Source organism: Corvus hawaiiensis, chromosome 2 (assembly GCF_020740725.1).
Source record: "Corvus hawaiiensis isolate bCorHaw1 chromosome 2, bCorHaw1.pri.cur, whole genome shotgun sequence".
NCBI lineage: Eukaryota > Metazoa > Chordata > Aves > Passeriformes > Corvidae > Corvus > Corvus hawaiiensis.
Genome location: NC_063214.1, coordinates 73020283 through 73043971, shown reverse-complemented (window position 1 = coordinate 73043971; position 23689 = coordinate 73020283). Strand labels below are relative to the sequence as shown.

Below are 23689 nucleotides of genomic sequence, written 5' to 3'. Positions count from 1 at the left end.
CAGAGGACTGGAGCCCATGGATAAGCCTGTGCCAGTGTGGATATGCCCATGAAGGGACAGTGGCCTGTGGAGGACCCCACACTAGAGCAGAGCAATCAGAGCAAGTAAATGTTTAGGAAAAACCTGGCCTGGGTCAGTCGGCAGTGTTTCATTGAAGTCGTAAAAGTGATTCAGATAGACAAGCAGTCTGTTCTCAGCAGGTATAATTTAAGGAGTATAAAGAGGCAAGTTACCATTGTCTGCAGTAAACCACAACTTACTCAGTCTGGATGACACCAAAAGATTCAACTTCATTGTGCCATGAAAAAGTACATCAAAGAATAACAACATAAGCATTTCAGAGATAAGAACTTTTAAATGGTTAAAAGATATATTGTCTTTTATGACTCTTTTCCATGTAGCCACACAAAAAAGCCAGACTATTTTGTTACGTGAATTAGCTTGACAACTCAACTGGGTAAATTATGAAAGAAGTCTTTGCATCACATTCTGCATACCTGAATTCCTATAACAGATGTCTCGGTTTTTGAGACAAAACTTCAGGAGGAAACACTCCGGAGTGAGTGTCTTCTTTGAAGGGAAAAGGGCCTCCCCTTTTCCTCTGTCAATGAGACAAATGGGTCACAAGAAGTGAGAGTGGAAAAGAACAAACTGTTCCTTAACACACAAACAAAACAGGGTAGAACGGGATAAAAAACCCTCAAAATACAACAAATTCCCGGAGAGGGAACAGACATGTGGGCTTGGACCAGCCGGGGCCGTCCTGCAGGCTCCCTGGACCGGCAAGGAGGGAAGGGAGGTAGTGAGGCAAGGGGAAGGAAAGGGAAAAAAGAACAAGAAAAACCAACAGAACCTTTTCCCAGCTAGCTGGAACACAAAGGAAAAACGAAAAAGCAGCACAGTGCTCCTGGCACACTCCCTCCCGAGCCCTGCTGAGCCCCAGAGCCCCTGAGCCCTTGGGCTGAGCCGTTCAACTGCCCCGCACTCGGGTCCCGAGGCCCCACCCCCGGGTCCATCTTACAGGCACAGCGTCCTTGGGCATTGAGCAGATGGTTAAGGAATGAAGCAGCTTCATAATGTCAGCCCAGGACAATAGAGTTGCTCATTAAGACATATACTGTGTCTGAAAATTTCAATTTTTCAGTTTAATGAAATTTTTGTTTTACTAATTCAGTTCTCTATGTTTGGCTGTAAACACTGCATATATTAATATAGAATATAGTTTAAATCAAAATGCTGTTTAATTACCTAAAATGTTACTTTATTACAAAGAAAGGTAGTTCAATATATAGGAAAATGAATGCGTAATTACTATGATGTTACAAAGATGAATGAGTTGAGGGAATCACAATAATATTATGGGGACACATTCCAAAAGAGACTAGTTGAAAGAACTTTGTGTCATTAGCTCTATTTGGAGCCTTTCCAAAAGACTCAAGTTGAAGGAACTCATGCCATTAATATATTTGGGAGTCATTCCAAAAAAACAGTAGCTGGAAAATCTTTTTGTAGTTTGATTTATTTGTTGGTTGAAGCAGATAAGTTAACACTTTTTGGTATTAGAGGCTGGATTTTGACAGCAATTCACTCTACTAATGGCTCTTGCAAAGGGAGTTGGGGTTTCCTGGACTAATATTCATTAAATGTTGAAGTTAACCACTTGAAATCAGGTAAGTTTTTTCCTGTCTTCTCCAAGCCTCTTTAAATAAATTTTTTATGGCATGAACACCAACATTAATTTTCCTGATTCTTCACAGCTCAGCCTTTCTATATTTTCTCTGTCTTGTATTTATCACTGACATGTGTTGCTACTATTACTTTTTCATTTGAAGTGTGCTTTTTTTGCCATAACAGATCATGCTCCTGCAGAAAAGTTCTCAAAATTTTTGATTTACTGGCCAGTGCTTCTGCACTGATAGTAGCTTGAAATGCTCACTTGTCTTCTTCCACTGCCTGACTGCCTGAAAAAAAGGATGTTCTCTTTAGTACATGGGGTGGATTCAATACTAGGAAATTTTCCTCATTCTCTTACATAATCAGGGATATATCTTGCATGTTTGTTATGCTGGATAATATTGTGTCATAGCTCCATCTTATTTTCATATCTTTTCATACCCCTATCTCAGTTCTTTTCTCAGATAATTTTGGAACAGGATTTGTGTTTTCTGTCCTTTTAGAAGAGCACTGAATATAGAGTAGTCCTGGCTACTGCCTAATTACAAATAGTGTCCTATCTTTACTGTTGCATTGCTATATCCCATGTTTCACATTCCAGTCATAGTCTATTGATCTTCCTGGCCACATGCATGTTGTTTATCATCCAATATTCCTTGTAGGGTGGTGTCGGAAGGGCTGGAGCCTTAAACAAAAAGTGCAAGCATGAACTGGAAAAAAATAAATGCCAAAGTTTTGTTCATATATGAAACATAAAAATAAATCCTATCAGATTTGGTTTCTTCAGTCTGAAGGCTTCACGGCCTCATGTGCCCTTCCTGATTCTCATGCTATAGACCAAAACAACATGCCTTAACCTTGGCAACATGCTCCAAAACATTCTTGTGTTAGATTGTGAGGCACTTGTCTTGTTTGTATCCTTTGCTGAACAGAATGGTGCCAAACAGCATTTAAAGAAGCGGCAGCTGGAGCCAAGAGGAGATCAACACTCATGGTTTCACCATTTCAAATTCAGCAAACATCATCTAAAGCCAAAAAAAAAGAGGCTGGAATTTGAGGGAAGTTTCAATATTTCCAAAATATGCACAAAATCTTTGATGGAGAATTAACTATCCTACATGCATATGATCCCATGTGCTCAAGGCACACCCTATGCAGGGGTGCTAGAGTCCAAGAGATAGGTTTGTGTCTCAGTATCTCCAGACTACCCAGAGCCCAGCTGTGCAACATCCCACATGATTTGCCTCCAGATGTTGGTAACCATGGTGGTGAGGGCCCCAGGGATAAGTGGACAAGCACAAGTCATGACATTAATGAATCTCCTCACTATCATCAATGCCCTGCAGGATCAGGGAGTGATGCCTCTACTGATTCACAGAGTTGTAGGTCTTAGCACTGGGAAATCTGAGGGAAAGTGTCCCTTTAGTTTCTTGTATTCACAGGGAAAAGATGCACTTACTGCTTCAGAAAGGCCAAGAGCCTACAATAGAGAGGCCAAGAGAAGGGTCTTGCCTTACCTTTCCTCTGAGCCTGCTGAGTTAACTTTCTCCAAACTATTTTGGGGTGGACAGCTCCCCCAGGACCACTTCCAGTCCATGACAGAAAGGTTCTGATGATGCCATGTTGCTGCTGCAAGGCATGAATGAGCACCCCACAAAGAACTTATATGTTCCCATTCCTAACTTCAAGTTTTGGAGGTGCTTTGAGCATCCCAAGTCTAAAATATAATGCTGTGGTTGTTCCTCAGCAACAAAGTCTGTGGCTGCCCTCCTGACAAAGTGAGATAAAGGGTTGTGTCACTATCAAAAGAGCCTTGTCTGAGAGCATTGGAGACGAGAGGGATCCATCTTGCCAAGGTCTGCTCATCCTCTGCTAGACATCTTTCCTCCGACAAAGGCAGTGTGAACAAACCTGAAATATTCTTCCCAGTCAAAAGCATAACACTGCCAATAAGAAATCAGGAGCCACACCAATGGACAAATTACTTAACAGGTCCAAATAAGAGGTTAAGTGCCTCTCTCTGACATACAGAGAACTGGAGGTATTTAAAACCCAAGCGGACAAAATCCTGAGCAACCTGATCTAAGCTGACACTGCTTCAAGCAGAGTGTTATATCAAAGAACATTAAGAGGTCTCTTCCAACTTAAACTACTCTTTGATTCAGGGATTCTAACATACATCTATGCTGGAATACCACCACACGCAACCATAGGAGAAAAAATAATCACCTAACTTAGAAGACCAAAGTGAAGTCCAAATGAAATCACTGCTAGTGATTGTGATAGTACAATATAAAGCTTGAAAGTTCTTCAGAGTCCGGACGTACCATCTTTCTCTCTGCCTTCATTACATATGTGAAAAATAGAATATATATAATAAATAGCATGGACTAATTTTCAAATTACTTTTTATGTACAGCATTTTTCTTTGTGGTAAATCATTCACTACACAAGATACATTCTGATAAATAATATGTGTAGCACGAGACCACAATTTTTTAATGGCAGTCTACATCTTGGACTAAATTTCAAAGGAGAATGCAGATATCTGTAGACTTACACATGAAACCCTCTTCTGTAGTCTACCTTTCAAGACCAAATAGTGTAACCATGTGTATCCAAACACAAGAACACATATCAAAAAACCAATTTTCTCTCATCCAATACAGAGCAAAATTCTGTTTCCCTTTGTCATCACAATCTCTGACTCTGTACTTTCTCTCTCAAAGTTTGATTTTGAAATGCATATATTTGGTATGCATATACTGTGCAGATCTAATAGAAGCTTATACTGTGCTTTAAGAACCATTAAGAAACATGGACTTTACCACAATTGTATAAATATGCAATCAGAGAAAATATCAGGACCACAGAACTTAGAAAATACACTAGACAGACAAAGGGCAGAAGAAAGGAAGAACATACAAGCACAGCAAACAATGTGGTAGTAGCAAATATTATCTCTGTTAGCATTGCTATTATTGGCTTTATTTGTTGCTTAAATCTTTGCAGTGGAGTTCTGAGAAGAATTACATAGGTGGAAAAACAAAAGGATAGGAGAAAATCAGTGAGAGCAAATGGCAAACCTGTATGGACAACAGGCTATATGGAGTTAAGACAGCAGAAATAAGCTTTTAAAGTCATCACTGTTTTAATGCTTTCAGCTTCCACAGTTTCTGCAGTGGCTCTGTCAGCTTTACTCTTTGGCTGGCTCAGATCTGCTGCTTCTTTTGTAGGTTTTAAAACCTGTATGATGAAGGAAGGAAGATGTTTAAGCTCCGTTCAATTTACTGTCAGTGATGTACACCCAGATGTCTACATGACAGTCTGTTTAAGCAGAGTAACTTCTGCCTTCATTCCATGGTAAGCTAGGAAAGCTGTGCCTCTCCATCATCTCAGTCCTAGATGCACTTCTAACCCTGATCACCTAGACACAGCCTTAGCAATTCCTAGTCCATACTTCTCAGTTTGGAAAGTTATACAGCTTCACAGAAATCTTTAAGCATCACTTGCCTATGCAGAGTACACAGCAAGGCTGAGTACAAGCTGAGGATAAGACTTTTAAAAAATTACAAATACTATTAGCAGAGGGTGGTCTCACCCATCCTGTGAGAGAGAATTTCAGACTCAGACAGAATTTTGGACAAAAAAAAGAACATTTTTGCACTCTTGCTTGTATAAAAGACCGTAGAGGTCATTTAAGGACTGAAAAACCGAAGAGAACCAGAAATGCTTTCTATTGGCTCAGCTGAACAGAGATATTGAGAAAACTTTCAAGATGTGTTATATATTCCAGAAGAATAAGCCAAGTCAAGCAAAAGAGCGCCTATTGGTGGCACAGGAAAAATTGTTCCTTTGGAGCAACATAGACTTAGATTTGTTTAGATTGGCCAAGAAAATAGATGTACTTTTTTTCTTTTTCTGGACTAAGTTTACTCAGAAGCAGTATTTTGTGAAGTTTGGGTATAGACTAGTTACTGCTAGTGTGCCCTTAGTCGTTATCCAAGTGACTTGTGAAGAAGTTTACTACAATTAAATTACAGGATATAACAACTTAATACAGGTTGCCACATGTAGGTATTTGTTTGACAAGGAGAATTCTAACACTTTTACTGATGATAGAAGTAGATGTCAGAGATTTGTGGAAGTATAAATACAGCTATATGCAATATGATTAATCACCTGACTCAAAGCACCGTATATGCACGTGATGGAAACTATTGATCAGAACACAAAGGAGATGGAGGAGCACAAAGTCCAATCAAAATTGCCTCATGCCATGCACTCTAATCATATGACAATTGACCAAATTTCCCCAATTTCCCACCTTTTCCTACTTACACTGTGGCTAGACAGAGATGGACTACGATACTGTTGTTCACATGCTTCTGAGAATGACATCAGTAGGCAAATGCTGCTGCCTCCAGTTTCAGGAGAAGATGTAAGAGTCATTCAGTGCTTTTTTTTTTCTTTTCTAGTCATAATTAGGCAGATGTTACAACAAATAAGACAACTAAACCCCAGGTCCTTTATAGTATCTAAATAAACTACTTACAATTTCCAATTAGCAACAGTTATGATATTTCAAAAGAGACCTGTCACCTCAGAGACTAGTCAAAAATACCTCAGTGCATGATAACCAGTTTATGTAGTAGGTTCATTGCAAATATTTGGAAGCAAGCCCTATACGTGTACCTTAAGGATGAATATATTAAGTGTTTTGAGCAAAGAAGATCATGTTCTGCATGCATGGAAGATCTCTTAGATTGTCCCTCCTTGCTGGCATAGAGGGGAAAGTGTGGAATCTGGAGGAATGAGCAAAGGAACATTCTTAGGTATGTTTTATGTTCATTTCATGTTGTATATCTATTTAAAAATTAATACTAAACCCAAAAATATTATGTAACTGCAACTCCACTAAAAGGCCTCCTAATGCTTCATCCTAAACTAGGAGATATAATAGAGCCTTGGCCTTTAAACCTGGATGGCTCAACAGTGACTGAGATACAACCAAAAGTAAGAAGCAAGTAAACAGCTCTGAAGTTCTTGGACTCAAACTGGAAGCTGCGTACTTGAGGAAAGAAGATGTACATTGTTTCTGCTTCTTTGCTTCCCCTCCTCCCCTTCCTCCTTCCCTCATTTCCACATGTTTAGCACTGTTTAATCTATTAATTTGTTTGGTTCATCACAAATATCTAGAGAAGTATTTTTCCAGACAAAATATGTTTATTTTCCCAGGTTTCTAGATGAATATTCAAATCTCTTTTAGTAAAGAAACTTCTAGCAGCCTTTTCTGCTGCCAATAAGGCCTGAGAAAAAGACTACTGTTGTTAAGTTTTAGCTTGGAAAATAAACTGTGGTGTATGAAATCTTACCTTTAAGGAGTTCATCTTGGAAAGTGATAATCAAAAAGGATCTCTCTCTATTACCACAAACCCTGAGGTTACCTGTTTACCTGTTGACCACAAACTGCTCAAGAAAGGGTGTCACTTTGGCTGGCACCAGCATGCTTACCTCAAACTGGCTTAGGACTAATCTCCTAGAAGCATGTCTTGGAGATGGCTGGCTGAAGCAGCCCAAAAGAAAGACAGGGAATGAACGAGGAATTAAATGGTGTAGACCATCTTGGGTATAGTGCCTGAGCTTCTTCCCCAGCTCTCTTTTTTTCTGCAGCAAGAAGTCACTCAACTAGCACAGAATAGAGGAGGTGTCTCTGCTAACTGTTTGAGGATTGCTCCTCAGAAACCTTTGGTTATTCCAAGCTCTTACCTGTACAGGGATACATGAACATGACTTTTAACTAAGGCTGTCACACCAGCCTTGCATCACAGTTTACTCCTCTGCAGGCAGTGTGCTGCACCATTCACAGGACGTACAACAAAGTCACAAGGAATCTTCTGCAAGTAGTTCCCAGAAGCTGACACCAACACAAAAGTTCCTGAGTCTAGCTGTTAGCAGGGATGGTGCTAACAGGTCTTTAGAAGGGCCTTATGATTAGGGATCTCAAGACTGTCAGCCACCCTGCCCAGGGGTGATTTGGACGGATCCTACTGTATTTGTCTCTCCAGATCCCCTTTTTGATGGAGGGTTTGTTTATCGGGCTAATGTCTGTTTAAGAGTCACTTCTCTTTAAGAGTCACTGTCTCTTCTGCCAAGGCAAGGAAGGGACTGAGTTTTCACATCAAAGCCTGTGCTATACTCATGTTCTTTAGGTTTAATGCAGATTTAAAAAATGCTCCAGGAACTATAGAGCATCCAAAGGACTTCTAGCCTGTGATAAAGCATATTCCTGGACCAAAGCTGCTAGAGGTATTATGTTACATGAATGGTCAGCTGTCCCTGTTGTTCCCAGTTGTATTTTCTTTTGGACATGGGAACATAGCCACTTAAAAAATAAAACCCAAACCACTCTACCGTGTTGGTCATACTTCTTACAGATGTTATTAATTGCCCTCTGTGACAGAAAAATAACTTTCCTCATGCAAAAGTCTCTTAGAAACATGATCTAGAGATGTTTTTAAATAATATTTTTATCACACCTTCAGGCATTACCTTTCTACAACACACGTATGAGGTGTACTGTCATGTCACAGAATACCATATGACTAGTAGTAAAAATAAATTGATGTACAGGCTATGTCTGTCCTGCAAAATTGCTGCAGGTGCTGCATAACTTAATATAAACATCCTAAAATGTATAAACATATACTCATTAAAACCTACCACATAAAATTCTAACAAATGAGAATGAAGTGAGCATGAAAAAAGGGTTTCTGAGCTAAATAAACCCCAAGTAACTGTTATTTAGTTTTAACATAGTCACATTACTCTAGCTGGTACTGAATCAATTACTTTAATGCAAGGCAACTGTACACCGATTGGAAAAGTTCTCTTGATAAATAATTCCACTGCTCTCAACTAAAATGCCACCAGATGCCTGTTAATAGAAGAATTTGGCTTCTACGAGTCAGATCAAAACCCATTATAATCAGCAATCTATTTTTCTGAAAAATTTCTGTTAAATGACATCTTAGCTCTCCAGACACCACTGACAGTAGTAATTAAATGTGCTTTGATTTTAATGGGAGCTTAGACATGCAATTCATTTGCAAGCATTACATTCAGGCATCTACAGTCTGGTACTAAATCCCACTCCTAAATGGTTTAAGTGGTGAAAACTAGAGAATACAGGACTTAATTCAACAGCTTAACTACAACAGGGCATCATGCTGGGCCTCCTGCTTTCTACTAGGGAAGAGCACAGGTCTCCCACAAGTCCTACCAGTCTCATGTGGATGGCTCAAGACACCTTATGGAGCAAGTATGTTTAGACACCTGAACTGGTTTCCACATTTCAATTTTTAGATGAGATGAACAAATGCCTGCTTCTCTCTACCGAGCATAAAGAAAGAATAGCAGGTAGCTCCGGTATCAAAGCTGATACAAGAATCTCACAGTGGGTGATCTGACTGTGGCATGGTGGTGGCTTAGCAGCTGGAGAATTAACTCTTCCCATTTGAAAAATCCTAAAGTCAACTTCAGTAAGTAAAGTTCAGCCTAGTCTTTGTGCATATGCAGAGACAGGTAAACGATCTTAAAAATTACTATCTCATCTTGGGAGAGAAAACAAGGAAAGGAACAATGTCATTTCCTATCTGTGACTCATCTTGGAGAGAGAAAACTCTTTTTAATACCAAGCTTACAGTTTCCAGCTACGTTTCAGTGCTTCCATGTATCAGTAATGATTGATTACCAACTCACAAAAGCTCCTGTACTGCTGTTTACCCTTCATGTTTTCCTTGGCCTTACAGCATGACTGGTGCAGGTACTCTCCAGGTATAATCTCACCCCAAAGAACTTGGTCTTGGGCCAGGGCAGACTGCAGTTTCCAAAGCTCAAGTCTGTCAATGAAGAGTATGTATTTCAGAAGGAAATTAATTTTCTGCAGAATTAATGTTAAAACACACTCAAAATAAAAACTCCACAACACCAAACAGCAAGACGTGTGATAATAAATTTCATGTAAGGAACTCATTCTTACTAAGATGGGTTTTGTGGTGTGTTATATCACAAAGGAGAGGTAAACAAGGACAGGATAATCATGTATGTTTGTACACTGAAAGTAGCTCAAAGCTTCCTCACCTTCATGGAAAAACATCATGAAAACCAAAACAAGTGGACTGGAAAATCATGGGTTTCACAGTAAAGATCAGTTTTATAAAAAAAATCAGAGCAGAAATCACTCTTCCATTGGATAATTAACATGTTGTGTTAATCTCCAGGAAAGCTGGTGTTAGACCTTTCTTTTACATCTTGGCACCTTTTCCAGGTTAAGTTTTTTTGAATTGCTTTACCTAAGTGGCAAGTGTTTCCATTTTCTATAGCCAGTCTCCTAGAGAAGAGTTAAAATTCCAGCACTGTCTTTGCTCTAAAAATCACTCAGTCCTCATTCTTTCCTACCATGCTGAAAAATCTATTGGTTTTCGTTACTGCAAGTTAAATCTCAAGGGCCATCCTTGCACCTTGGAACTATTTTAGGATAGAGAATTTGTTTGATTTTGTTTCTCTGCTTCCTAAAAATTATTCAGTGTGATTCACGGAGTCTTTTAATCAACAGCTCTTTCCTCTGTAGCAACATTATGGATAATGCAAAGTATTTCTGCAAGCTCTCTCTTTCTCAAATCCTACCTGCTACTGGTTGCATTGAATTCTCTGAGTTTTCAAAGCATATGATAACTGCTACGCTTTCCATTTCCTCATCTGGACATCCTTTGTCTGCATTAGATCCAGCACATTGTCAGAAGGCATCATTTAACATAAAACCTGAATGTACAATAATAGAGCCAGGATTCATCCCTTGTAGTTATTAATATTTGGGTGAGGAATTGAGACAGAAGTGTAAATATCTGATGCTGTAGTCAATGGAGAGAAGTAAGCATTACAGAAAGACTGAATTACCCTCCTGCTAAGTATTTCCCTCTATTAACTAAATAAGGAGATGAAATTCATATTCTAGATTCTGTAGTTAGATGCCTGACTTCCATGAGAATACCTCCAAGAAAAAAAATACAAATCATACTTCTAACACAAAGCAAAATGGTGAAGTTAATGCCAAGAATCTCTTGTGGATGTACCTGTACTTATTTTGCATACATCATAGCAAAACCAAAGTAAATGTACTGATATCAGGCTGAGGTACTTAGTTTGATTAGTGTCAAGCCTTGAATTTCAAGGTAACATCTTAAAATTCTTGAAAAAACTCTCTCTATTAAAAACCAAAAAATTAAATCTTGCATAATTTCCTAGGATATTACTAACATAAATACAAAATTTATACCTCTTTATTGTCCTGGCTCACCCTCTAAAAAAATTCTGGAATAGGTAATAGCTTTTTTGTACTGGATTCTAGTAAAAACGAAAACTCAGTTTCCAGAAAACTTTTTTTTTTTTTTTGTAATAAAGACAAAAGACAGGCAACCTGATTTTCTTCTCTGTTATCTGTTAAAAGAGTACTGCTCCTTGTACATAGCTGTTACTTTGCAAAGCCACAACACATCAGCATGAGATGATTTATTCAACATTTATATCTGTTTAGGAATGCACTAAATGTGAATGACTTTAACTACTGGGGAAACAAGTGGCTCCTATAACTCCAGGAATCAGAAGTAAACAATTTGTGAGCCGCAACCATGGAGAAGCATACTTGTGTAGTGGATGAGAACAGCTGTAAGGGAAGACAAATTGACATTTAAGGATAAGAAATATAATTTGCAGAGAGAAAGCAAGAAAGTGATGAAATAAAAAAAACCCTGAGGACAAATGTCTTATTCCTACATAATTAGTGTGATGGGTGCCTCCCCGGTTGCCTATCAGCATTTTATTTCTGCACAATCTCCAGTGGTTACTTGAGCAGTTACTGTTCATCATATTTGCTTCAATGTCTAGAGTTACTTAGCAATCAGGGTGCTTCAGACAAAATGTTTACTACACAAGTGCTATAAACATTACACGTGAGTACGTGCACAAAGAAGAGAGAGAAAGTTCATCTTGCAGTGCCATTTAAGTCTTTCCGAAGTTGCCCATGGGCACGTATCAAATGGGATCAAATCACTTATTTTAAACCTGTGCTCACACGTTTAAAGTAAGTGACGCCTTCAGTAGCTGTCACTGAGAAGAGAAGCAGTGTTTGGAAGACATGCACCTTAGTTTTGTCAACCAAAGTGTGTTTTAATTCATTTAATATCTATCCTAATGTTCCACTAGCAGGAATCTTGAAAGCATGGGTAATACTCTTTGCAACCATCCCAGAGGTTATAGGACATGATAGGGGACAGGATTCTCTCATTGCAGACTGTGATCTAGTTGCCTAGGCCTCTCTGCTTTAATGGAGAGACTGACACTTCCACAGGGAAGCCAACCTGAATTAAGGTCTTGGTGAAAGAAAAATTGCTCCAAAGAGAATCTTATCTTTCTTTGTTGAATATGGGGAAATTGTGTATGGGATAGCTTGAAGGAGATGCCTAACTTTGGGGTGGTTAAGGCTAGTTTAAATACATCATCTCTTTAGAAATTTTATTTTGGGCTGAAATATTTTTTGTATTTCAGAAACAAAGAACAGATGACAGAGCAACATCAATGCATGTGTAATGGCACTGAAGGAGTGGGAAAGGCAGTGGGCCCAGCAGGAGCAAGTGGTGCGTACAACAAAGTTGTTCTCTATCAGTTGCCCTTGACAGTTTTTATCTCCACTTAGATTAATAAATCAACCAAACCGCTTTCTTGTTTTATTACTTGTTTGAACTGTTTTATGCCTTTACTGGTGCTGAACTGTGAATACATGAAAGTAACGAAAGACCAGGCATATACAGTGGGCAAACATACAAATCAAACAAAAGAGAAAGGCCCCTTTTGTATTCAAACTAGCAAATTTCATTTCAGTGTAGCCAGATCTGCTGCTGGAAACTCTGTCTCATACTGACTGGACAGATTATGCCATCATGCTGTTCAGATGTTACTGCTGGCAACTGCTAAAATGGGTTTGCATTTCCACCAGCAAGCTGATCATATTGACAGATTTAGGTCAAAGCACTGAGGAAGCAATTCACACCTGGTCTGGAGAACTGGACAGGCTAATACTGATGGAAACCTTTACTGTATTTAGTTTTTCAGCGCTGCTGTGGTTTTCTCACTATACTAGCAGTCATCTAGCTGCCTTCTAAAACCTGGAAGGGTTTTCCTTCCTACACTTTGTGTTTTGAAATTGGCAAATTGCCTTTGTTGGCTTTTGAGATTCTTTTGTGTAATTTAGCTACTGTTTCATGTAAAATACTTGAAAATAATGAAAACAAATAGTACTCAAGAAACCTTAGAAGACATGGAAGTAATGATAATAAGCTCCCAGTTATCTTCACCAATGAATTTCCTCTCTTCCTGTGTTTCTTGTAAACTCTAGGCTATTCACATCCAATAGTAATGTATATAGAAGGCATTGCAAATGCTGAACATGTTGCTTGTGCTAAACTAAAAATCATCTGTAATGTTTTAGCAGAACTGTAAGTCCTGATCACGTTTCTATTACAAAGAAAAGACACAGATCCATCAGTGAGTTCCCTTGTCCAAAGCCTGTGTCCAGAACAGGTACAGCAGTTCAAGAATTTTGAACAATGCCCACTATGAGCAGGCAGCAGGCCATCCAAAAGACATCCCAGATATCAATGGGCACTTCTGTAAAGTACATTCTTCCTCACTTCTAACCAAACTTGAAAGAACTGAGGTAACTGTGAGCACTGTGTTAGGTCTTCCTTTAGAGGATCCTTGTCCAGCAAACTGAGCAGCTATGTTTTGCTCTAGCTGAGTTTCCCAGGTGGTCTTTTCAGTGCAACCCTATTGAGAGAGCTTTCCAGTGCCACAGCCCAAGAGAATAAAAAAGGACACTGCTGTGGCTAGATCATTGCTCCAAAATAAAGCACATAAGCAACCCATGGAAATCAGAGTAACTCCTTTGATTTTGTGGGCTGAATACACTCAGATTAGACCTGCAGCACAAAAGTCAAGAACATTTCCACAACAATTTACCATTGTTACAGAGATTTTTCAAGGGCAAATGAGACCATATAAAACCCTTAGTAAGTCAATGCAAATAATGACCTTTTAATTTAAAGAACTTTTTCCAGGTGACTGGGTTGTCTTCCTCCATCAACAAGCAACACACCCATCCATACATGAATTCAGGATTGCACTTGTATATAGATTTCCTCAACCTCAAATTCAGTAGTCAGTACAGAGAAATGCTTGTCAGGAAGGGACATAAGCAGAAGCAGCATGAACACAGGGATACAATTATTTAATGTTCCGGAGGGATGCCGTGGACAGAGAGACAGTAGAAGAGCCCCACTGCATGGTATAGAAATGGCGACAGAGTTCAGGAAAGAGGAACACAGACCTGACACAGGCACCTGCAGTACTCCTTCCTGCACTGTGCTACAACTTCTCTCCAGCTTTGGAAGAGCAGTGCTCCGGTGCTCCAAATCTAAGTCACCTGCACAAGACAAAGAGGAAAGAAAAGTGGGATTAAGAAGGAAAGAGAAATCAGTAAGTCATTTTCTAAGTAAAACTCTTTCTCAAAGAAATGGAAGAGAGTGCACTGAATGCACTAGTGTACTGGTTTTCAGTAAAGCAAAAATGCACAGATGCAAGAGAACTTGTAAAAAAAAATTCTAGAGTAAATGAAAAATCATTTGTGATAGCCAGTAAATGGGAAAGATACACTTAGAATTAAAAAATGAGTTCCCCTTAATATAGTAAAGAAAAACCCTCCAAAATAATGAGTCGACAGGAGGGCAGACAAGCTTTGTTGAAGATGAAACCAAAATTAAAAAAAAAACAAAGCAAGTCCCTTTTTCTTTTTTTTATAAGAGTACTCATTACGCTGGAATTAAGGAATGACACACCACAGTGTTTCTGGTTTCTGAGTGTGCCTTAGTGGCACTCAGTATTGAGCAGCATTTCTTAGGTGCCTTAAAATCCATGTATACCTTGGTTATTACTGCTCAGGACTCACCATGTTGCATTAGAGCCACTTGGGTATCATTTGGGTATACATAATTTTGAGTCAATATGGTTCATTCTGCTCAGATGTTTGACAAGATACTCCCTGTCCTAAAGGAAATGTGATTTAATTCACCAAGTATGAAAGATTTGCAGACATACATTGAGGCAAATTTCACCATCTGCAAAACCATTGAAGTGAGGGGAATACCACAACCCTACAAACCCTGTAGCTTTTATTTTCCCTACGCCGGGAATTTACCTATTCAAAGGGGAAGGAGGTATGTATTTTACATGTTAGGTGGTAAAGTACCCTATTATCTCAGAATCAGAACTTTCAAACTTGAGAATATTTACTCTCCCTTCTGTCCTCTGGGCAAACAAGATGCAGTGCAGTTTACCAGTGCTCTGGGGGGGTGCGTCATGCACAAAGCTTTAAAAGTTCCTGTTTATTCTGAGTGGACATTTGAGATCCTGGGACACAGATCATAAAACTAGACCTTTTTTCTTTTATACTTTGCCAGCAGCAGACTGCTCACTCTTCTGTGGTAGCATACATACATATATAACAGCTTTTGGATCATTTGAAAAACCATATAAATGTAAGCTATAAGGAAGGTAGTGAAACTTGAGAATCATGTGTAGCTTGTCAAACTGGGAATTATGACAGCCATCTACTTTAAGAGTGAGACTATAAAGATCTCTTATGAGGAAATCCATTCTAATTAAAGCATCCACAGACAGCTGCTCATATTTTTTTTAAAACACAATTACCCTGTGCAGCACTAGCAGTCCTAGTTCTAGTGAAAAAAAAATCCAAAAAACCCAACCAAAACCAAAACAAACTACAAAACTATGCAGTATTACTGAGTCATATGTTAGTGTGACAACTTCTGTTTATCTTAACTTTCTGCAGCTTTAAACATGAAATCTAAGAGGGAGGAAGCAGGAAGACAATTTAGCAGTCAAGAATAGCTGGTGTGAAAGGAAGGGAGGGAGCTTTCCCCTTGGGCTGTGAAAAGATAACTTGCAAAGTCTTGCTGTTTCTTTCAAAATCCACTTAAAATTGGGGATGGTGATTTACAGAATACACAGGTTCTGATACGTAATAGAAATCATTTATGCCAACTTCTTTTTTTTTCCAAAAAAACAATAATCTTCTTTTGGTCCAAAAGATTTTTCTAGAAAGAAACAGGTTCCATAAGATGAACAAGAAGATTGTAGGTGACCTTGTGCATGCATTCAGAGTATATAAATATTATTTGGTGGTATATCTTAGAAATATAAACTGGCTTGGGTTGGAAGGGACCTTAAAGATAATTTATTTCAAACCCCTTTTCCATGGGCAGGGACACCTTCCATTAGACCAGATTGCTCACAAGCTCATCCAACCTTGTCTTTTGTCTTTTATTTTCTATAATAATTTTGAAATCTAATTTCTATAGTTCACAATAGCAAAAAAAAAACTCCAAAACCCAAAACATACACACACACACACACACACACACAAAACCCAACCAAAAAAATCCTGGTACGTTCAAGCAAGTTCTTGTCATTCAAGTTAAAAAAAGTTTTGTTTCCAGTTCTGGGTTTTAAAATGGTTTTAGAATGTATCTTTTGATACACTTACATTTCCTTTGAGGAAGAGGGAAGATATTTCAGTATTTTAGACAGCTGTGCAAATATCCCCATTTAGGAGTTTTTGCATTCAGTAATTGTAACAAGGAGCAAAACTGACCCAGCTGTGCTGCCTTGTCAGCACAGGGATGGATTTTCTCCCCATCATGAAACTAGCAACAAATACTGGATAAAACAAAGCTTTGTACATCAAAAAACAAGAGGTTCTACAGTTCTTCACGTCTGCATGATTTTGAGGGCCTAGCCAGTATAAATCTGCACTCTTGCTACCAAGTGGAATGAAGATTTAGAGCCATGCACATTCACATACTCAGAAGCCACAGGAGCTGCTGGCATCCTTTTTTCCACTATGATGATTAAGTTACATACACACTGTTGTAGCACTTCAGCTCCAAAATTCATTTTAATAGCTTAAAATGAAGCCAGAATGTGATTAAGCAAACTTCTATCTGTAAAAGAAAATTTGGGACTTCTAGAAAAATGTTCTACAGTTACTTTTAGTTCTGAAAAAGCCATACACTAGTGTAGCACACATGCCAGTGATGACTGAACATTTCTTGAGCGTAGGTTTTTGATCTATGTACAGGTAGACACTGTGACTGTTTGATGGTGACCTCTGATGTGAATGCTGCTTTTCCAGAAGGCAGAGCACTTGGCACAAACCTGAAAGTCATGAGACTTGCATGAGACTTAGACATTACCATCTGTACCTTCGACCTCTTTTGTAAAATGTTAAGAACTGCCACTGTTCTCTCTTGAATGGCTGCTAAAAAGCTTAACTAATCATTGTTAATAAAGTACACTGAGGCTTTCTCACAGCATGAGTATTTGGTTCTCTGGGACAGAAGAAAATGGAAAGAAGAGCTATCAATGAAGAGCCACAATTCCATCTTAGAAAATGAAATTTTATTTCAGAACCACTAGGATACACAGAATGAGATCCTCAGAATGGCAGCTTCATTGAAGCCTGCTGAACTTACTGGATGTAGCTCAGTAAAATATATGGGCCTCAGTTTTTAAGTAGCATTTTAAAAACGTTTGAGAACTGGAAATTAATGCATGAGTGCTTTGGATCTTCATATTCATAAGAGCCCATATAGAGTTTTCAATTAAGTGTTTATTAAATATACATTGCAATCAATGTTAGGCACCTGTTTTCATACTTTCCTGAAGAGGAGCAATGTTGTTTAAGAGCTTTCTCAGTCAGTTTCTTCCAACTGCAGTTATCAAAACAATCAGATAGATAGGGCGGTTTCTGAGGCTTCAAAACAGAACTCCATGTCCCCTGTGTGCAGTGAAACAATATCTATTTAATGTTCATTTCACAGAGTACAAGCTCTCTAAACTATTTTTGCAACTGTATTTTCACAGTGTTCATTTCCCTGGTATCTGGAGAGGTTAAAGAGCCTTGCTCATCTACAGCAAAAGCAGTAATGTTTCTACCAATACCTGAGAATGAAAGCTGAAACAGCACTCAAATACATCAAAATCATATCCTTAGGGTTGTTTCCCTTGTTATTGGCAAATCAAGTTTGCATGTGTCTGATAAAATGGTTTGAACTATGGAAGTTTAATACTGCAAAGAATGTTTGATTATGTTAGGACATGCCATATGACAATCTCAGAGCAATTCACAATTCTCCTAGTTTGCCAGTTCTTGCTACTAGAAGAAATCTATCAGATATATCGAGCTGGACACTCACTTTCTTTGTCTTTCTAGTTACTGGAATTTTACAATTAATTTCTGAAGTTTTGCCTCCTACCTTTTTTGGTAAGCCTGACAATTTGTATTAACTTGTCTTTGTTGCAGCACATGACATAAAACTCCCTGAACTCTTCTGCCTAAATGATAAAAATGATAGTCCATGACTTTTACATTACTCAAGTGAGAAACAAGGCACGTATTTTTGCCAGTGAGGAGGACAATTAGTAAAAGAAAACTTTATGAGGGAAGAATTCTTGTATTTTTCTCTCTCCTGAGCACCTCAAATCATTACTAGGTAACTTCCCAGAGATTCAGCTAAACACAGAGATCAGTGGTAAGATAAGTGGCTAAACGTGTAGAAAACAGGAAAGATTTTAATCAACAGAGACTCATAAAAGCAAAGCAAAGCATACTAAGCCAAGCCAAATGAAAAAAACAGCTAGAGTAGTACTGCTTTAAATAGCCTTAAACCCTTTATTGAATTCTATCAACTGAATTGGAGCACTTTACTGGGCAGAGATGCTCTTCTACAACCACCTCTGTAATTGTCACCCCAGTGATGTTGTGTGTTCCCCCCAATATGTAAAGCCCCAACCAGGATTGAGGAGACCAAGCCAGTCATGAAAGACACCCCAAACACTGGAGGCTCTAGGATGGTGGGCAATATGGATCCAGTTTCTATTTATTTAATTCAAATAGGAACCCCTGGAAACTGAGGAATTTTATTGCACCATACTATTTTCAGTTGCAGCATTAATTCCATTTCCTTCTACTTGTGAAATTTCTACTTTTCAGAAACAAAAAGTTTCCCAATGTCCTATCAGTGCTTGTGGTGGTGTCAGAAGCACAGAGAACAAAAAGAAAAGCTTTTCAGTTCTCTATTGGTTTTTGGCTGTTGAAACATTCAACTGGTATTCTGGCTGACACACAGCTCTGGTCAAAAGAGAGAACTGTGATTATGCAGAATGACAAACCAGTGCTCAGCAGGAGCGTGATTGCATTAGGCTTGATTTGGTGGTGACTTTCCATCATTTCAAGGAGTAAAATGTTCCTTGATTTCTTCCAGGACACACGAACTGCAGACATTTTTTTTTCTGGAAATTTTTCAAAACCAATGCACACTGAAAGCCTCTGAAAACTGAGCACAACCTTTTTAAAGAAGTACTCCATAAAAGTATTTGCAAAATATTTATGGATGGATGCATTTGACCTTGGCTATCATGTTCCCGTTCATATCTGCAGAGCAATAAAAAGAAGTGTGTTTGTTTGGCATACAGCTTAAAGTATAGCAACAAAACACTGAGGCAATTAATATGAGGATTTTAAGACTTCTAATTTTCCCCTCCGTGGTCTCCCCTCTTCTCGTCACATTTTGAAATAATCATTACAAATTTTGTAAGCCATGTTCAGGAAAAAACCCAAACAGGAAGAAACCACAAGTTCTGTCTGCTGATGCTAGTAACTACCACTTGCATAAAGGTTTGCAGTGCTGAGTACATCTAACAGCTGCAGCCTCTTCCAGAGAAAAGCAGTGAAAAGGGCTATATTACAACAGATGCATTTCAGATTCTCCTGCTGAACACAATCCTTTCTGTGATAATATACACAGCCTGCATCTACATCTTGTACCTACATTTGTCATGACTGCTTTACAGTAACCTCTTTGGGGATTTTTCCAAGCTTTTTTTTTCTTTCAGAAATAGAGCCAATAAAAGGAACCGTAGACATTTAAACTGTATAGTAATTCCTGTATTTAAGAACTGCTTCCTCTACAGAAATAGTCCCAGGAGAAAAGCAACTAATCAAACCAAACCCAACCAAGAGAGTGTTTCCTTTCCCTTAACTATTAGCACTCAAAGTTATGCAAAGTTATTCTCCTTCTCTGCCCTGAAGCTTCCAGTAGTATTTTCTGTCCAGTTTAACAGGAGAGTTTGAAGGAATTTCATGGCAGTGGCACTCCTTCGGAACCTGTAAACCAGGTCTCCCACTTCTTCAGAAAGCATTGCAACCATTGATGGCTGTATAGAGAGTTGTTGTCTTGGAGGCTCTCAATTAAGGCTGGTAGTTCTCTCCAAGTCTCACAAAGCATAACTTTACTGCTAAATAAGAGAGACAGAATTTGGGTTAAGCAGCAGGCCCACAAATAATGCACAATATTTAAATCTTAGTTCACACCCTGATTCCTTTTTCCTGCTTCAGGTAACTCTCTCCAAGACAAATTTAGTTCCAGAGGAAGCCTCAACTGTGCAGCCTTGAGCCAGTTTGTGCCACTTGGCTTTGAGGCCAGGGATTGACTCACGGCCCCTTTTTAATTAGCAGCATAAACATCTCTTTAAAGAACATATGTGGGTGTCAACCCTCATTAAAGGATTTGTGGTTGTGAATCGCAAGTGAGCAGTCATCTCTGTCGAAGACTTAATTCAAGCACCTGCAGTCTAGAAAAAGGGAAGGATTTAATTAGAATTTTTTATTAGTTAGCCCTAATGGGAGCACTCCTCTGAGGTGTTTCGCTTTCCCTTAGCAATTAGGATGCTTCCTTACTTTGACTTAGTATTTTGGATTACCAACTAGGACAGGAATGCCAAAGGTAGACATCCCATTTTGTACCATGTAGGCACCCACCTCCACAATCGGATCCACCCCTACACTCCTCCATGGAGCATTTTTCTTTTACAGGTTTTCACCAGGCTTAGACTTAATCTCTCATTAAGCCTCTGCTGATGCAAATTTAGATGAAGAACAGAAACTTCCTGGTTGGAACTGCTTAGAAGTGATTAAGAGACCAGTCAGGACAGAACCTCACAACCAAGGAAAAAAAAAGTGCCACATGATTCCATAACACTGAATAACAGAACCATGTTCTTTTTCCTCTGCTGTTTGTCAAGTCATCATAGATGCTATCATTCCTGCTCTTCCCTTCCCCTTTAAGGGGTCAACATCAGCTCACAGATGACCACAGTCATGTGGTTGCTGGCTCAGGGTCCTTAATCTCAGAACTAATACTTCAAGACCAGCTCCTGTGGCAAATCCAAAAAATGAGAAAGAAAGTTGCCAGAGACTTTTCCCTTTCAAGTACAAACAAACTAAGCCATATCTGATTTGCTCTATAAAAGTACACGAGTTTGTTTTGTTTAGTATTATAGTACATTTTTCCCCTTGCTTTTCAGACTTTTCAAGGCAGGGACCTGTTCTTGACTTGATCCAGTTTTACCTCCTGACCAACAGCAGTTGAACAGGTCCGGTCCTGCAATAACACTGACTGCCCTGAATATCAGAAAACAGGATGGTATTTTTGTTTAGCTATTGTAACCCACAAAATACTGAAGCGTTTGGATTGTGGTGGAAAGGACAGTGCATGCATAACCAATACATACTATCAGAACATCAAGTGGTCTAGCGCAGATGCTCTGGTTCCCTATTACTTTTGTGAACCACCTCAATACAATGTAATATAAAAACAAATACAGATGAACCACAATTGTCTCAGTTTTCTACCATTCTCCCTCCTTCTTCTCCTACGTCTTGACAGCTGGATTTGCAGCCAGCACATGTAAGAGTGGACACTAGAGGACATTTATATTTCCTCCATTTTCTGCTACCTGAATACAGGTCATACCTCTATCATCTTGTCTCTCCAGCATCCCAGGAAAATCCACTGTCCCTCAGGACAAGAATCAGTATGTGTGAGATTAAGGATGAGTAGCACTTAATAGTGCTTTTAACGTCTCTGGAGATCTTTTAAGTGAGCTCTCCACTTACAGCTCAAAGGAAACAGCATGGGGATGATAAAGTGGCTCCCAGTTGTGGCTTTTTGACTGTTGATGCACATGACAGATCAGTGCCTCCTATGGAAGTCTCCTTGTCTTCAAACAAGTACTGCTTGAAGTACTTCAATTACCTTTCTCTCCTTTCCTGTCGCTTGTATTTGTCCTATTTTGTTGCATGACATGAAAATACAAACCTTCATCAGCACACAGAACAAAAAACAAAATTTAACAAGCTGTACATAATTATTTCCTTATGGATTCCTAAACTTGCTACACAGACTTTGCTCATTGACTAAATGCATCGGTAACACAAAATAATCCCATTTAGACAGCACATATCTGTACAAGATTTTATTTTCAAATTTGAATTATACAGTTCTGTTATTCCACTGCTTTTCTTCATTGCTACCTGTGTTCAATAGAATCAAAAATTATTAGCTTTACTGTAGCTCCCATAAAACCTAAACAGTAACTCTATGAGTACATGGTAAGTTTGTTAAAACAAGAACTGTATAAGGAGAAACTCAATTATGAAAGAACACAAAAAATATCAGCTTTAAAGAAAATGTTTGGGAAAGACAATCCAGGTTTTCTGATTTTCAGTTTACTGTCCTGACTGTTCCTGTTTTGGAATTGGTTCTGCAATTCACTTGCAGCTGGAAGAGCTTTATTCACATGACAAGGCGCACAGAGCTTAGGCACTGCCCTCACTTAGACTGCCAGCTGCTTTGGACAAGGCTTTTTGGCTTCATTCCATGAAGTCCAAGTTGCTCCCAGCCCACAGACACTACCAGAGCACATTTAATCCCATTACTCAAGTGCGAGCATGTCAGGCAGGTTTTCTGGTACTACTGAGGTTTCAAGAAAATGCATTCATTTCTACTGTTTTGTGATTCTATCCGCAGGCTAACACATGCCACGAGACAGTTTTTCCCGTATCTTTTTTCCACACAGAGGAAAGGGGAAAAAAACCCCAAACTATTTCACAACAAACTTAACCCGTGGAATTAAGGAAAAGTTTCAAAACAGAGGGCAAAGCTGCCGTTTACTGCTTCACAAAGGATTAAAGGAATATACAGAAGATGTACTTCATAAGCTCTCTTCAAGGAGATGGCCTGCTTTTATGTAAACTCCCTTTCATCTTATCATATATTGTTCACACTAAGGATATAAAGTAGACAGGATATCGAGTGAGGCTACAAAATGATGCAGACGGAAACAAGGCTCTTTTCAGCAGTTTATGTTCCAAAACACTGCTGAAACACTCCAAGATTGCCACGTCCCTATCTTTCTTGAAAATATGTTTGTGCTTATGTAAACCCCACATGCACCTGTGATTTATATTTTGAAGCAAGACATGAATTTCTTGAGCAAACTGTTGGTTTAGACTATATGGAGGCAGAAAGTCTACTCTTGGGAATGATGCTAAGGCTTTCCACAATGGAGTCCTCCATTATGTTAATGTCCCTGAAGGGTAGTTTTGGCTGTGCTGCATTTTAAAGTTAACTTGGATTTTAATGAATACCTGATACTGTTCAATCAATATTGGCATTTACACTCAATTCTGTATAAGGAGATTGTGTGCCAGGGAAAATTATCATCCCAGTTGTCTGGAATAGCTTGCCAAATAAATAGCACATTTCTTCCTGTTTCCTTTGGAAAACGGATCATTGACAGCGCAAAACAATCTTAACCACTGTTTTTAACAGAATGTTCTGTGCACTGAGTTTGGAATTCCACAAAAGTACAAATTAACCATGCCCAGACAGTGAATTTTATTCCAAGCCAGTTTCACTCAATGCCATTGTGTAAACTGCTTTCTGAGTAAAATCTAAGATACTGACCTGTGAAAACACAG

At 38.8% G+C, this 23689-nt stretch overlaps 1 long non-coding RNA gene across 1 annotated transcript; it reads left to right on the top strand.

The window, feature by feature from the left end:
- The first annotated feature begins 1446 nt into the window (after positions 1 to 1446).
- LOC125322076 lies at positions 1447 to 23484 on the top strand. The gene is made up of 3 exons (XR_007201830.1): positions 1447 to 1670; positions 12280 to 12368; positions 22737 to 23484. It is a non-coding gene; the product is annotated as an uncharacterized LOC125322076 (long non-coding RNA).
- Positions 23485 to 23689: the final 205 nt, after the last annotated feature.